At 47.4% G+C, this 15,236-nt stretch overlaps 1 protein-coding gene and 1 non-coding gene across 2 annotated transcripts in view; both read right to left on the reverse strand.

Moving 5' to 3' along the window:
- Window positions 1–15,236, reverse strand: part of LOC138854655 (polycystin-1-like protein 1) — a 416,726-nt gene that overhangs the window by 353,978 nt on the left and 47,512 nt on the right. The gene's annotated exons all lie outside the window — the stretch shown is intronic.
- On the reverse strand, window positions 7,543–7,615 carry TRNAR-UCU (transfer RNA arginine (anticodon UCU)). The gene has a single exon. It is a non-coding gene; the product is annotated as a tRNA-Arg (tRNA).

Here is a 15,236-nt window from a genome sequence, read left to right on the forward strand (position 1 = left end):
ATGACTGCTGCGTGTGTGTGTGTGTGTTCACCTAATTGTGGTTGCAGGGGTCGAGTCACAGCTCCTGGCCCCGCCTTTTCAGTGGTCGCTACTAGGTGTTGTATGTGAGGGAGAGAGGGAGGGAAGGAGGGACAGGGAGGGAGGGAGGGAGGGAGGGGGAGAGAGAGAGAGAGAGAGAGAGAGAGAGAGAGAGAGAGAGAGAGAGAGAGAGAGAGAGAGAGAGAGAGAGAGAGAGAGAGAGAGAGAGAGAGAGAGAGAGAGAGAGATAAGAAAATTGCAAGGAGCAAATACTGCCAGACACGCCACCATCAATACACGTCAGGCCACACACACACACACACACACACACACACACACACACACACACACACACACACACACACACACACACACACACACACATTACATAAATGAAGTGAATAAATAATGAGGATGAAGGATGGAGTACACACCACCTCCACTGTCAGTCTGACACAACCACACCACCACAACCGTCAGACTGACAACCACACCACCACTACCGTCAGTCTGACACAGCCACACCACCACTACCGTCAGTCTGACGCAACCACTCCACCACCACCCTCAGGCTGACACAGCCACACCACCACTACCGTCAGTCTGACGCAACCACTCCACCACCACCCTCAGGCTGACACAGCCACAGGTTTTCCTAACCCTCTCACAGGTTAGACTAAGTCTGATACCCAAGGTGCCCAGGGTTAAAAATATTCTTTCGTGCATGTTCAGTTCCATTATTACTAGCGTTAATAAACTAAATGGATTCCCTTTCAACTGCGTTAAGAATTATTAGTTAATTATCCCATGTGAAATATTTCCTAATATGATCTAACGAGGCTTGAGGGACTGACCCCCTCTTACCAAGGCTGAGGGATTGACCACCCCTCTTACCAGGGCTGAGGGACTGACCACCACCTGCCAAGACTGAGGGACTGACCACCACCTGCCAAGACTGAGGGACTGACCACCACCTACCAAGACTGAGGGACTGACCACCACCTGCCAAGACTGAGGGACTGACCACCACCTGCCAAGACTGAGGGACTGACCACCACCTGCCAAGACTGAGGGACTGATCACCACCTGCCAAGACTGAGGGACTGATCACCACCTACCAAGACTGAGGGACTGACCACCACCTGCCAAGACTGAGGGACTGACCACCACCTACCAAGACTGAGGGACTGACCACCACCTACCAAGAGTGAGGGACTGATCACCACCTACCAAGACTGAGGGACTGACCACCACCTGCCAAGACTGAGGGACTGACCACCACCTACCAAGACTGAGGGACTGACCACCACCTACCAAGACTGAGGGACTGATCACCACCTACCAAGACTGAGGGTCTGACCACCACCTACCAAGACTGAGGGACTGACCACCACCTACCAAGATTGAGGGACTGACCACCACCTACCAAGACTGAGGGACTGACCACCACCTGCCAAGACTGAGGGACTGACCACCACCTGCCAAGACTGAGGGACTGACTACCACCTGCCAAGACTGAGGGACTGACCACCACCTACCAAGACTGAGGGACTGACCACCACCTACCAAGACTGAGGGACTGATCACCACCTACCAAGACTGAGGGACTGACCACCACCTGCCAAGACTGAGGGACTGACCACCACCTGCCAAGACTGAGGGACTGACCACCACCTACCAAGACTGAGGGACTGATCACCACCTGCCAAGACTGAGGGACTGACCACCACCTGCCAAGACTGAGGGACTGACCACCACCTACCAAGACTGAGGGACTGACCACCACCTACCAAGACTGAAGGACTGACCACCACCTGCCAAGACTGAGGGACTGATCACCACCTACCAAGACTGAGGGACTGACCACCACCTGCCAAGACTGAGGGACTGATCACCACCTGCCAAGACTGAGGGACTGACCACCACCTGCCAAGACTGAGGGACTGATCACCACCTACCAAGACTGAGGGACTGACCACCACCTGCCAAGACTGAGGGACTTATCACCTCCTGCCAAGACTGAGGGACTTATCACCTCCTGCCAAGACTGAGGGACTTATCACCTCCTGCCAAGACTGAGGGACTTATCACCTCCTGCCAAGACTGAGGGACTTATCACCTCCTGCCAAGACTGAGGGACTTATCACCTCCTGCCAAGACTGAGGGACTGATCACCACCTGCCAAGACTGAGGGACTGACCACCACCTACCAAGACTGAGGGACTGACCACCACCTACCAAGACTGAGGGACTGATCACCACCTACCAAGACTGAGGGACTGACCACCACCTACCAAGACTGAGGGACTGACCACCACCTACCAAGACTGAGGGACTGACCACCACCTACCAAGACTGAGGGACTGACCACCACCTGCCAAGACTGAGGGACTGACCACCACCTGCCAAGACTGAGGGACTGACCACCACCTACCAAGACTGAGGGACTGATCACCACCTACCAAGACTGAGGGACTGACCACCACCTGCCAAGACTGAGGGACTGACCACCACCTACCAAGACTGAGGGACTGACCACCACCTACCAAGAGTGAGGGACTGATCACCACCTACCAAGACTGAGGGACTGACCACCACCTGCCAAGACTGAGGGACTGACCACCACCTACCAAGACTGAGGGACTGACCACCACCTACCAAGACTGAGGGACTGATCACCACCTACCAAGACTGAGGGTCTGACCACCACCTACCAAGACTGAGGGACTGACCACCACCTACCAAGACTGAGGGACTGACCACCACCTACCAAGACTGAGGGACTGACCACCACCTACCAAGACTGAGGGACTGACCACCACCTGCCAAGACTGAGGGACTGACCACCACCTACCAAGACTGAAGAAATAAAGTAAAAGGACACAAGTGCAACTAATGTGACATTTTTATTGTGGCAACGTTTCGCTCTCCAGGAGCTTTGTCAAGCCTCCTGGAGAGCGAAACGTTGCCACAATAAAAATGTCACATTAGTTGCACTTGTGTCCTTTTACTTTACATATTGTCGGTAATTCTACCATTATTATAAGACTGAATAACCTTCATGTGCGGACGAAACGTATAGGAAATATAGATATCCAAGTGTTGTACGTGTGTCTTATTCATCATTAGAGATACCCAAGTGTTGTGCATGTGCCTTATCCATCATTAGAGATACCCAAGTGTTGTACATGTGTCTTATTCATCATTAGAGATACCCAAGTGTTGTACATGTGTCTTATTCATCATTAGAGATACCCAAGTGTTGTACATGTGTCTTATCCATCATTAGAGATACCCAAGTGTTGTACATGTGTTTTATCCATCATTAGAGATACCCAAGTGTTGTACATGTGTCTTATTCATCATTAGAGATACCCAAGTGTTGTACATGTGTCTTATTCATCATTAGAGATACCCAAGTGTTGTACATGTGTCTTATCCATCATTAGAGATACCCAAGTGTTGTACATGTGTCTTATCCATCATTAGAGATACCCAAGTGTTGTACATGCGTCTTATCCAGCATTAGAGATACCCAAGTGTTGTCTAATCTCCTTCAAGGAAAGGCTTGCTTGTCGTCTTGGTAAAGTGGCCAGTGGTAAAACAAGTGGCATTTTAAAAGTTAACCTAAGTGTTAGCTAAGAGGTAAGGATGCTCCGTCACACCCCTTTATAATTCAACATATATTCAGTAGTGGTGGGGGGGGGGGGGGTTCAAGTGGCCACCTAAGTGGTATTACCTAGGTGTAATTAACTCCGCCGAAAGTAATCAAAGCATGCACATTCCTTACTACCAGTATGACATGTATAAGAGGGGTGGGTAAAAAAAGCTGGATAAGAGGGCTGGGTAAAAGGGCTTGGTAAGAGGGCTGGATAAGAGTGCTGGATAAAAGGGCTGGATAAGAAGGAAATCCAACGCACAGTGCATAGTTGAGGGTCAGTAGAGAACAGGAGGGCTGAGGGGAACAAAGAGATGAGGAGACTAGGGGGTGAGGGGAAACAAGGGAAGTGAGAGGGCAAGGAGGGTGAGTGGGGAGGAGAGGGACAATGGCAGAGTGAGGTGAGTGGTGTCAGAGTGGTGGCACTAGTGACCAAGTTAGCTGGCACTCCACAAGTTGAGGCCAACTGCTGGTACTGTCACCTGAGTTATATTGTGCTGTTCCATCCCAATGTTCCATATTGTTCCATCCCACCGTTCCATACTTTTGCATATCGCGATTCTGTAAATGGTCCAAGTCGGACCGAAACGTCGTCGTAAGCTCCTCTCTCCTATGTATGGGTTACCTGTGTCTTGTTTACCTCTCAATCTTTAAGAAATCCATTTGTCCGTGAAATTGTATCCGGCCTAACTCCCGTCAAATCTTAAGTCATGCAGTCATCCCCTGGTTTTTGAGAAGGGAACGTCCTTTAAACATCTCGCCACACCTTGTTTTTGAAGTAATGAGGAAAGTGGGGAGGGAGGTGATGTTAATGGGACGACTGATGTATAAACACACAAATATACAGGTAATATACTTCACACGTAAAAAAAAAAAATATTGCTATTCAGAAAACAGAGCCATTAACATGCAGTGCATTTTTAGAACATTTCGTATTTACTAAAATTAATTTTTTTTTCGCTAAAAACCTATTACTGTGTACTATTACTGTTGAGAAAAAAAATGCCTCATATTATGGATTTTAATGTCCTTTTTATATGATTATTTTATATTATTATTATAATCAAAAAGAAGCGCTAAGCCACAAGGACTATACAGCTGATTATTTAAAAAAAAAAAAAAAAAAGTTCAAAACGAGTACTGTGACATTTCTCACTTCAAATATTCAACACAAAACAATACAAAAGATCCACAATTATTTTTGACTATTATTTCTTAAAAAAAAAAAAAAATGACACTTTCGAAACCGTGGGAGGAATTACTGAAAATTTTGCATTCACTTGTTTAATCAAACTTATCTTAGGAAACAAGTAAACGAAATATATCTGGGCAGCACCAGGTTATTCTGAGAGAGAAAATCACTGGCACCACAGATGGCTCCAACTTCATCCTGTTCCTTATCTGTACATATCTTAAGAATTAAAAAAGACTTTCAACTGAGTTAATGTGGGTAAAAGTTCTTAGTTTGTAAATAAAGTTAGGAAACCTAAATCTAGCCTTGTAAAAAACTGTGTAAACACACACACACACACACACACACACACACACACACACACACACACACACACACACACAGGAAGCAGGATCCATACATAGCTTCAGGAAGGGGTATGATAAAGTTCAAGGAGCAGGGAAAAGTGGACATAGTAGCGACCAATGAAAAGGCGGGGGCCAGGAGCTATGAAATGACCCCTGCAACCACAATTAGGTGAGTACACACACACTTCGTGAGGCAAGAGAGAGGTTTTTTAAAACCACACAGACCCTCTTCCCCCTACACCATCCATCAGACTCTTCCCCTCACCAATAGACCAACAACAGACCGTCCGGACCACTCATAAGGGTGGGTGGCTATGCACGTGTGGTGGTGATCATCATTTATGATGATTAGCCACACCACTTATGGTGGAGGGTGCATGGCTGTCCTTGTTGCTGATACCCATGACGAACTATGGTGATTGCTTAATGGTATGGTGAACTATGATGAGTCTAGTTAATGGTATGGTGAATTATGTTGTGTGGTTAATGGTATGGTGAATTATGTTAAGTCTGGTTAATGGTATGGTGAACTATGATGAGTCTGGTTAATGGTATGGTGAACTATGATGAGTCTAGTTAATGGTATGGTGAATTATGTTGAGTCTGGTTAATGGTATGGTGAACTATGTTGACAAAGATACCTAACTGACTAATTTCTCTACATATACCAAACACACTCACCATGTCGGTCACACAGGACTCGTAACATCATAAAACACTATATACAGTGCAATAAGGATAAAATTAACAATAAAAACAGCGAACAAACACTTAACACAAAGACATACTATAAATTTAAATTAACCAACATCAATTAAAAGAAATTGTTAAAAGACTATCGTAAAAATACTCTTTCATTGTGGTATTTTTTTTCATATTTATAGTGGAGTGTTTTACAGTAGCTTCTTACTATATGATGGCATAGGGAGGGTCTTTTCTCAAAATTTTGAAGACAGACTTTATTATTATTCGAAAGACAAGTGGTAAACCCACATGGGTCAAACAGTGGTATAGCGCTGACCACCTTGCAATGGAATGGACGTACACGTACCTGATTTGGAAATATTCAGAGAAGGTTGACTATGCTAATTCCGAGCTCTGGGCACCTTCCTTACGAGGAGAGCAATTAAGACTGAGTTTGCATCGTCTCAAACTGCGTACATCTAGTGAAGGTTTACTCATGACAATATGAACTTTGTTGAGTAAGGCATAAAAATTAACAACTGGGAGTCTACACTGCAAACTGAATTGTTTGCCATCCTAATAACGCTAAAGTTTTAGCGTTATTAGGATGTTAGTTACTTTATGACACAGAGCATGACTGAGTATTACTGATTGTGATGGTTCTTCACTCACATAATGACTAACATGCTCACCGGAGATACTCAAAAATCCGGGAAAAAGGAATTAATGTACAACTGTTACGGATTCCATTACACATTGGATTACTCCTTCATGATAAAGTTATGTTAGTCAAGAAAAGTACCCTGAAGGAGAATGTAGAATACAACTTTAGTGCATCTGTGTCTAGCATTAGGAATAAAATTAGAAGTAAACAATGAAACTGGATGTTATAGGAATGTAGTTAAAAGCCTGAGTAGATCTATAACCCACTATAACATGAACGTAGATAAGTATGTTTATGGAGCAACCTGCCAGGTTTAGGCTCGGTTACAAGTACTTGTGGCAGTTTGACAGACACACAGATGATGATCAAACCAAATGCAAAGTGTGTGGCCAGCCCTATGGTCACTATCTTGAACACTGTGTGCTTAATTGTCCACTTATTGAGGAATATATAGTATAATAACTTATGTGACATGTCAAAATCTCTTAATGAAAGTAAGATACCAGATATATTAAACAAATTTCCTGAATTTGCTTGTAACACATAAGTGAACGGTAGATAAAAATCCAAATGTACACCTGTTAACCCTTTTGGGGCCGAGTTCTTAGGCCTTTTGTGTATCCATATGCCCTTGCGCTACCATCCACAGGATGTATATGTGGGTGCGCAATAAACCAGCCACTTCGGCGCCAAAAATCTAAATCAATGTGAGGAGAGACTGGATAAACAAAGAACGGAATCAAGGACTGAAAAAACCCTTAAACACAAGGTTTACAAGGAAAAGTTTGTGTGTAGGAAATAAATATGTCAAGTTAGTTTGAAATAGGGATAATGATGCATAAAACAGGTTACTGTCTAACGCCGGTGAGATAAGCAGTTTTTTTCCATAATGCTGGCGATGTGTGACTTACCTTGGTGTATCGGCTACACTCACGTCATCTACATAAAGTTCAAGGGTCAGTCACAGCCAGAACCCGCTCATCCTCAACGGGATTCGAACCCGTGACCTCTGGATTAGAAGTCCAGCGCGCTATCCACTGCGCCATGAGGACGGTACGTGGAGTGGAAACACACGGCACTAACCCGGAAAGTGATGAAGAGAGAGAGAACTGGAAAGCTGAACTTTATTGAAGCATCTCGCTTATGGACAGACTTCCACAGTCGTGTCCATGGGCGAAACGTCTCAAATAAAGCTTCTCTTTACAGATTTTTTTTTTCGATACCGGGTGTGGTTGTGGTGGAAGGTTTTCCGAATGGCGTGAGAGAGCACCATTACGTCCAGGCTGCGATAACCTTGGTTCGGGTTCACATCAGATGGTGCTTGATGCTAATTTATCCCTCACAGACACACCCTCACACGGGTCACATGATGACCCCTTCTGTGGCTCTATGGAAGTGGCGTGGCAAAGACCCTTTATTATTATTATTAAAACTGGGTACACCAGCAGTGTGCTGCTGCTCTACAAGTTACATAATGGGAAGAAGAGTTTGGTAGAAGGATACAAGTGCAAATAATGTGACAGTTTATTGTGGCAACGTTTCTCTCTCTCCAGAAGCTTTGTCAAGCCCTTGAGAGAGAGAGAGAAACGTTGCCACAATAAAATGTCACATTATTTCCACTTGTGTCCCTTTACCTAACATACTATCGATAATCCTACCATTATTACAGAAAGAAAAAACCTAGTTATCCCCCCCCCGTCGTCATCTTCCACCACAGATGTTTCTTTCATTAAGTGATAAAGTCAGTGAGACTCAGGGTGAAGGTGCGGCAGCTGACTCTCCTATGACAATCGGCCATAGGAAATATTTCACTCTGACTATTACGTTACCGTAAATTTAATATATAGAATGTACTATTTATATGCACCTAACATCTATGTGCCTTCGCTATCCTTGTAAAAAATATTGCATGTATACAAAATTAAAAATACAAAAAAAAAATACATATACTCAAAGAAAAAAAAGCATATATTCAAAGAAAAAAGGCCATGTATCCAAAGCAAAAAAAAATATGCACTCAATGTAAAAAAAGCTTTTATTCAAAGTTAAATAAAAAACACAAAACACTAGACAAAACACAAGCTTGAGGGCTGCTGCCCACAGCAACAGTGACCACCCACACTACACTCACCTCAGTGTACACTCAAGCATCTACAGTGACCACCCACACTACACTCACCTCAGTGTACACTCAAGCATCTACAGTGACCACCCACACTACACTCACCTCAGTGTACACTCAAACATCTACAGTGACCACCCACACTACACTCCCCTCAGTGTACACTCAAGCATCTACAGTGACCACCCACACTACACTCACCTCAGTGTACACTCAAGCATCTACAGTGACCACCCACACTACACTCCCCTCAGTGTACACTCAAGCATCTACAGTGACCACCCACACTACACTCACCTCAGTGTACACTCAAGCATCTACAGTGACCACCCACACTACACTCACCTCAGTGTACACTCAAGCATCTACAGTGACCACCCACACTACACTCCCCTCAGTGTACACTCAAGCATCTACAGTGACCACCCACACTACACTCCCCTCAGTGTACACTCAAGCATCTACAGTGACCACCCACACTACACTCACCTCAGTGTACACTCAAGCATCTACAGTGACCACCCACACTACACTCCCCTCAGTGTACACTCAAGCATCTACAGTGACCACCCACACTACACTCCCCTCAGTGTACACTCAAGCATCTACAGTGACCACCCACACTACACTCACCTCAGTGTACACTCAAGCATCTACAGTGACCACCCACACTACACTCACCTCAGTGTACACTCAAGCATCTACAGTGACCACCCACACTACACTCACCTCAGTGTACACTCAAGCATCTACAGTGACCACCCACACTACACTCACCTCAGTGTACACTCAAGCATCTACAGTGACCACCCACACTACACTCCCCTCAGTGTACACTCAAGCATCTACAGTGACCACCCACACTACACTCACCTCAGTGTACACTCAAGCATCTACAGTGACCACCCACACTACACTCCCCTCAGTGTACACTCAAGCATCTACAGTGACCACCCACACTACACTCACCTCAGTGTACACTCAAGCATCTACAGTGACCACCCACACTACACTCACCTCAGTGTACACTCAAGCATCTACAGTGACCACCCACACTACACTCCCCTCAGTGTACACTCAAGCATCTACAGTGACCACCCACACTACACTCACCTCAGTGTACACTCAAGCATCTACAGTGACCACCCACACTACACTCCCCTCAGTGTACACTCAAGCATCTACAGTGACCACCCACACTACACTCCCCTCAGTGTACACTCAAGCATCTACAGTGACCACCCACACTACACTCCCCTCAGTGTACACTCAAGCATCTACAGTGACCACCCACACTACACTCCCCTCAGTGTACACTCAAGCATCTACAGTGACCACCCACACTACACTCCCCTCAGTGTACACTCAAGCATCTACAGTGACCACCCACACTACACTCCCCTCAGTGTACACTCAAGCATCTACAGTGACCACCCACACTACACTCCCCTCAGTGTACACTCAAGCATCTACAGTGACCACCCACACTACACTCCCCTCAGTGTACACTCAAGCATCTACAGTGACCACCCACACTACACTCCCCTCAGTGTACACTCAAGCATCTACAGTGACCACCCACACTACACTCACCTCAGTGTACACTCAAGCATCTACAGTGACCACCCACACTACACTCCCCTCAGTGTACACTCAAGCATCTACAGTGACCACCCACACTACACTCCCCTCAGTGTACACTCAAGCATCTACAGTGACCACCCACACTACACTCCCCTCAGTGTACACTCAAGCATCTACAGTGACCACCCACACTACACTCACCTCAGTGTACACTCAAGCATCTACAGTGACCACCCACACTACACTCCCCTCAGTGTACACTCAAGCATCTACAGTGACCACCCACACTACACTCCCCTCAGTGTACACTCAAGCATCTACAGTGACCACCCACACTACACTCACCTCAGTGTACACTCAAGCATCTACAGTGACCACCCACACTACACTCCCCTCAGTGTACACTCAAGCATCTACAGTGACCACCCACACTACACTCCCCTCAGTGTACACTCAAGCATCTACAGTGACCACCCACACTACACTCACCTCAGTGTACACTCAAGCATCTACAGTGACCACCCACACTACACTCCCCTCAGTGTACACTCAAGCATCTACAGTGACCACCCACACTACACTCCCCTCAGTGTACACTCAAGCATCTACAGTGACCACCCACACTACACTCCCCTCAGTGTACACTCAAGCATCTACAGTGACCACCCACACTACACTCACCTCAGTGTACACTCAAGCATCTACAGTGACCACCCACACTACACTCCCCTCAGTGTACACTCAAGCATCTACAGTGACCACCCACACTACACTCCCCTCAGTGTACACTCAAGCATCTACAGTGACCACCCACACTACACTCACCTCAGTGTACACTCAAGCATCTACAGTGACCACCCACACTACACTCCCCTCAGTGTACACTCAAGCATCTACAGTGACCACCCACACTACACTCCCCTCAGTGTACACTCAAGCATCTACAGTGACCACCCACACTACACTCCCCTCAGTGTACACTCAAGCATCTACAGTGACCACCCACACTACACTCCCCTCAGTGTACACTCAAGCATCTACAGTGACCACCCACACTACACTCCCCTCAGTGTACACTCAAGCATCTACAGTGACCACCCACACTACACTCCCCTCAGTGTACACTCAAGCATCTACAGTGACCATCCACACTACACTCCCCTCAGTGTACACTCAAGCATCTACAGTGACCACCCACACTACACTCCCCTCAGTGTACACTCAAGCATCTACAGTGACCACCCACACTACACTCCCCTCAGTGTACACTCAAGCATCTACAGTGACCACCCACACTACACTCCCCTCAGTGTACACTCAAGCATCTACAGTGACCACTCACACTACACTCCCCTCAGTGTACACTCAAGCATCTACAGTGACCACCCACACTACACTACCCTCAGTGTACACTCAAGCATCTACAGTGACCACCCACACTACACTCACCTCAGGGTACACTCAAGCATCTACAGTGACCACCCACACTACACTCCCCTCAGTGTACACTCAAGCATCTACAGTGACCACCCACACTACACTCCCCTCAGTGTACACTCAAGCATCTACAGTGACCACTCACACTACACTCCCCTCAGTGTACACTCAAGCATCTACAGTGACCACCCACACTACACTACCCTCAGTGTACACTCAAGCATCTACAGTGACCACTCACACTACACTCACCTCAGTGTACACTCAAGCATCTACAGTGACCACCCACACTACACTCCCCTCAGTGTACACTCAAGCATCTACAGTGACCACTCACACTACACTCACCTCAGTGTACACTCAAGCATCTACAGTGACCACCCACACTACACTCACCTCAGTGTACACTCAAGCATCTACAGTGACCACCCACACTACACTCACCTCAGTGTACACTCAAGCATCTACAGTGACCACTCACACTACACTCACCTCAGTGTACACTCAAGCATCTACAGTGACCACCCACACTACACTCACCTCAGTGTACACTCAAGCATCTACAGTGACCACCCACACTACACTCCCCTCAGTGTACACTCAAGCATCTACAGTGACCACCCACACTACACTCCCCTCAGTGTACACTCAAGCATCTAGTGACCACCCACACTACACTCCCCTCAGTGTACACTCAAGCATCTACAGTGACCACCCACACTACACTCACCTCAGTGTACACTCAAGCATCTACAGTGACCACCCACACTACACTCCCCTCAGTGTACACTCAAGCATCTACAGTGACCACCCACACTACACTCACCTCAGTGTACACTCAAGCATCTACAGTGACCACCCACACTACACTCACCTCAGTGTACACTCAAGCATCTACAGTGACCACCCACACTACACTCACCTCAGTGTACACTCAAGCATCTACAGTGACCACCCACACTACACTCCCCTCAGTGTACACTCAAGCATCTACAGTGACCACCCACACTACACTCACCTCAGTGTACACTCAAGCATCTACAGTGACCACCCACACTACACTCACCTCAGTGTACACTCAAGCATCTACAGTGACCACCCACACTACACTCCCCTCAGTGTACACTCAAGCATCTACAGTGACCACCCACACTACACTCCCCTCAGTGTACACTCAAGCATCTACAGTGACCACTCACACTACACTCACCTCAGTGTACACTCAAGCATCTACAGTGACCACCCACACTACACTCCCCTCAGTGTACACTCAAGCATCTACAGTGACCACCCACACTACACTCACCTCAGTGTACACTCAAGCATCTACAGTGACCACCCACACTACACTCCCCTCGGTGTACACTCAAGCATCTACAGTGACCACCCACACTACACTCCCCTCAGTGTACACTCAAGCATCTACAGTGACCACCCACACTACACTCCCCTCAGTGTACACTCAAGCATCTACAGTGACCACCCACACTACACATCCCCTCAGTGTACACTCAAGCATCTACAGTGACCACCCACACTACACTCCCCTCAGTGTACACTCAAGCATCTACAGTGACCACCCACACTACACTCCCCTCAGTGTACACTCAAGCATCTACAGTGACCACCCACACTACACTCCCCTCAGTGTACACTCAAGCATCTACAGTGACCACCCACACTACACTCCCCTCAGTGTACACTCAAGCATCTACAGTGACCACCCACACTACACTCCCCTCAGTGTACACTCAAGCATCTACAGTGACCACCCACACTACACTCCCCTCAGTGTACACTCAAGCATCTACAGTGACCACCCACACTACACTCCCCTCAGTGTACACTCAAGCATCTACAGTGACCACCCACACTACACTCACCTCAGTGTAAACTCAAGCATCTACAGTGACCACCCACACTACACTCACCTCAGTGTACACTCAAGCATCTACAGTGACCACCCACACTACAATCACCTCAGTGTACACTCAAGCATCTACAGTGACCACCCACACTACACTCACCTCAGTGTACACTCAAGCATCTACAGTGACCACTCACACTACACTCACCTCAGTGTACACTCAAGCATCTACAGTGACCACCCACACTACACTCCCCTCAGTGTACACTCAAGCATCTACAGTGACCACCCACACTACACTCCCCTCAGTGTACACTCAAGCATCTACAGTGACCACCCACACTACACTCACCTCAGTGTACACTCAAGCATCTACAGTGACCACCCACACTACACTCACCTCAGTGTACACTCAAGCATCTACAGTGACCACCCACACTACACTCCCCTCAGTGTACACTCAAGCATCTACAGTGACCACCCACACTACACTCCCCTCAGTGTACACTCAAGCATCTACAGTGACCACTCACACTACACTCCCCTCAGTGTACACTCAAGCATCTACAGTGACCACCCACACTACACTCCCCTCAGTGTACACTCAAGCATCTACAGTGACCACCCACACTACACTCCCCTCAGTGTACACTCAAGCATCTACAGTGACCACCCACACTACACTCCCCTCAGTGTACACTCAAGCATCTACAGTGACCACCCACACTACACTCCCCTCAGTGTACACTCAAGCATCTACAGTGACCACTCACACTACACTTACCTCAGTGTACACTGAAGCATCTGCAGTGACCACCCACACTACACTCCCCTCAGTGTACACTCAAGCATCTACAGTGACCACCCACACTACACTCCCCTCAGTGTACACTCAAGCATCTACAGTGACCACCCACACTACACTCCCCTCAGTGTACACTCAAGCATCTACAGTGACCACCCACACTACACTCCCCTCAGTGTACACTCCCCTCAGTGTACACTCAAGCATCTACAGTGACCACCCACACTACACTCCCCTCAGTGTACACTCAAGCATCTACAGTGACCACCCACACTACACTCCCCTCAGTGTACACTCAAGCATCTACAGTGACCACCCACACTACACTCACCTCAGTGTACACTCAAGCATCTACAGTGACCACCCACACTACACTCACCTCAGTGTACACTCAAACATCTACAGTGACCACCCACACTACACTCACCTCAGTGTACACTCAAGCATCTACAGTGACCACCCACACTACACTCCCCTCAGTGTACACTCAAGCATCTACAGTGACCACTCACACTACACTCCCCTCAGTGTACACTCAAGCATCTACAGTGACCACCCACACTACACTCCCCTCAGTGTACACTCAAGCATCTACAGTGACCACTCACACTACACTCCCCTCAGTGTACACTCAAGCATCTACAGTGACCACCCACACTACACTCCCCTCAGTGTACACTCAAGCATCTACAGTGACCACCCACACTACACTCCCCTCAGTGTACACTCAAGCATCTACAGTGACCACCCACACTACACTCACCTCAGTGTACACTCAAGCATCTACAGTGACCACCCACACTACACTCCCCTCAGTGTACACTCAAGCATCTACAGTGACCACCCACACTACACTCC

The sequence above is a fragment of the Cherax quadricarinatus genome, chromosome 66, assembly GCF_038502225.1.
Source record: "Cherax quadricarinatus isolate ZL_2023a chromosome 66, ASM3850222v1, whole genome shotgun sequence".
NCBI classification, from domain to species: domain Eukaryota; kingdom Metazoa; phylum Arthropoda; class Malacostraca; order Decapoda; family Parastacidae; genus Cherax; species Cherax quadricarinatus.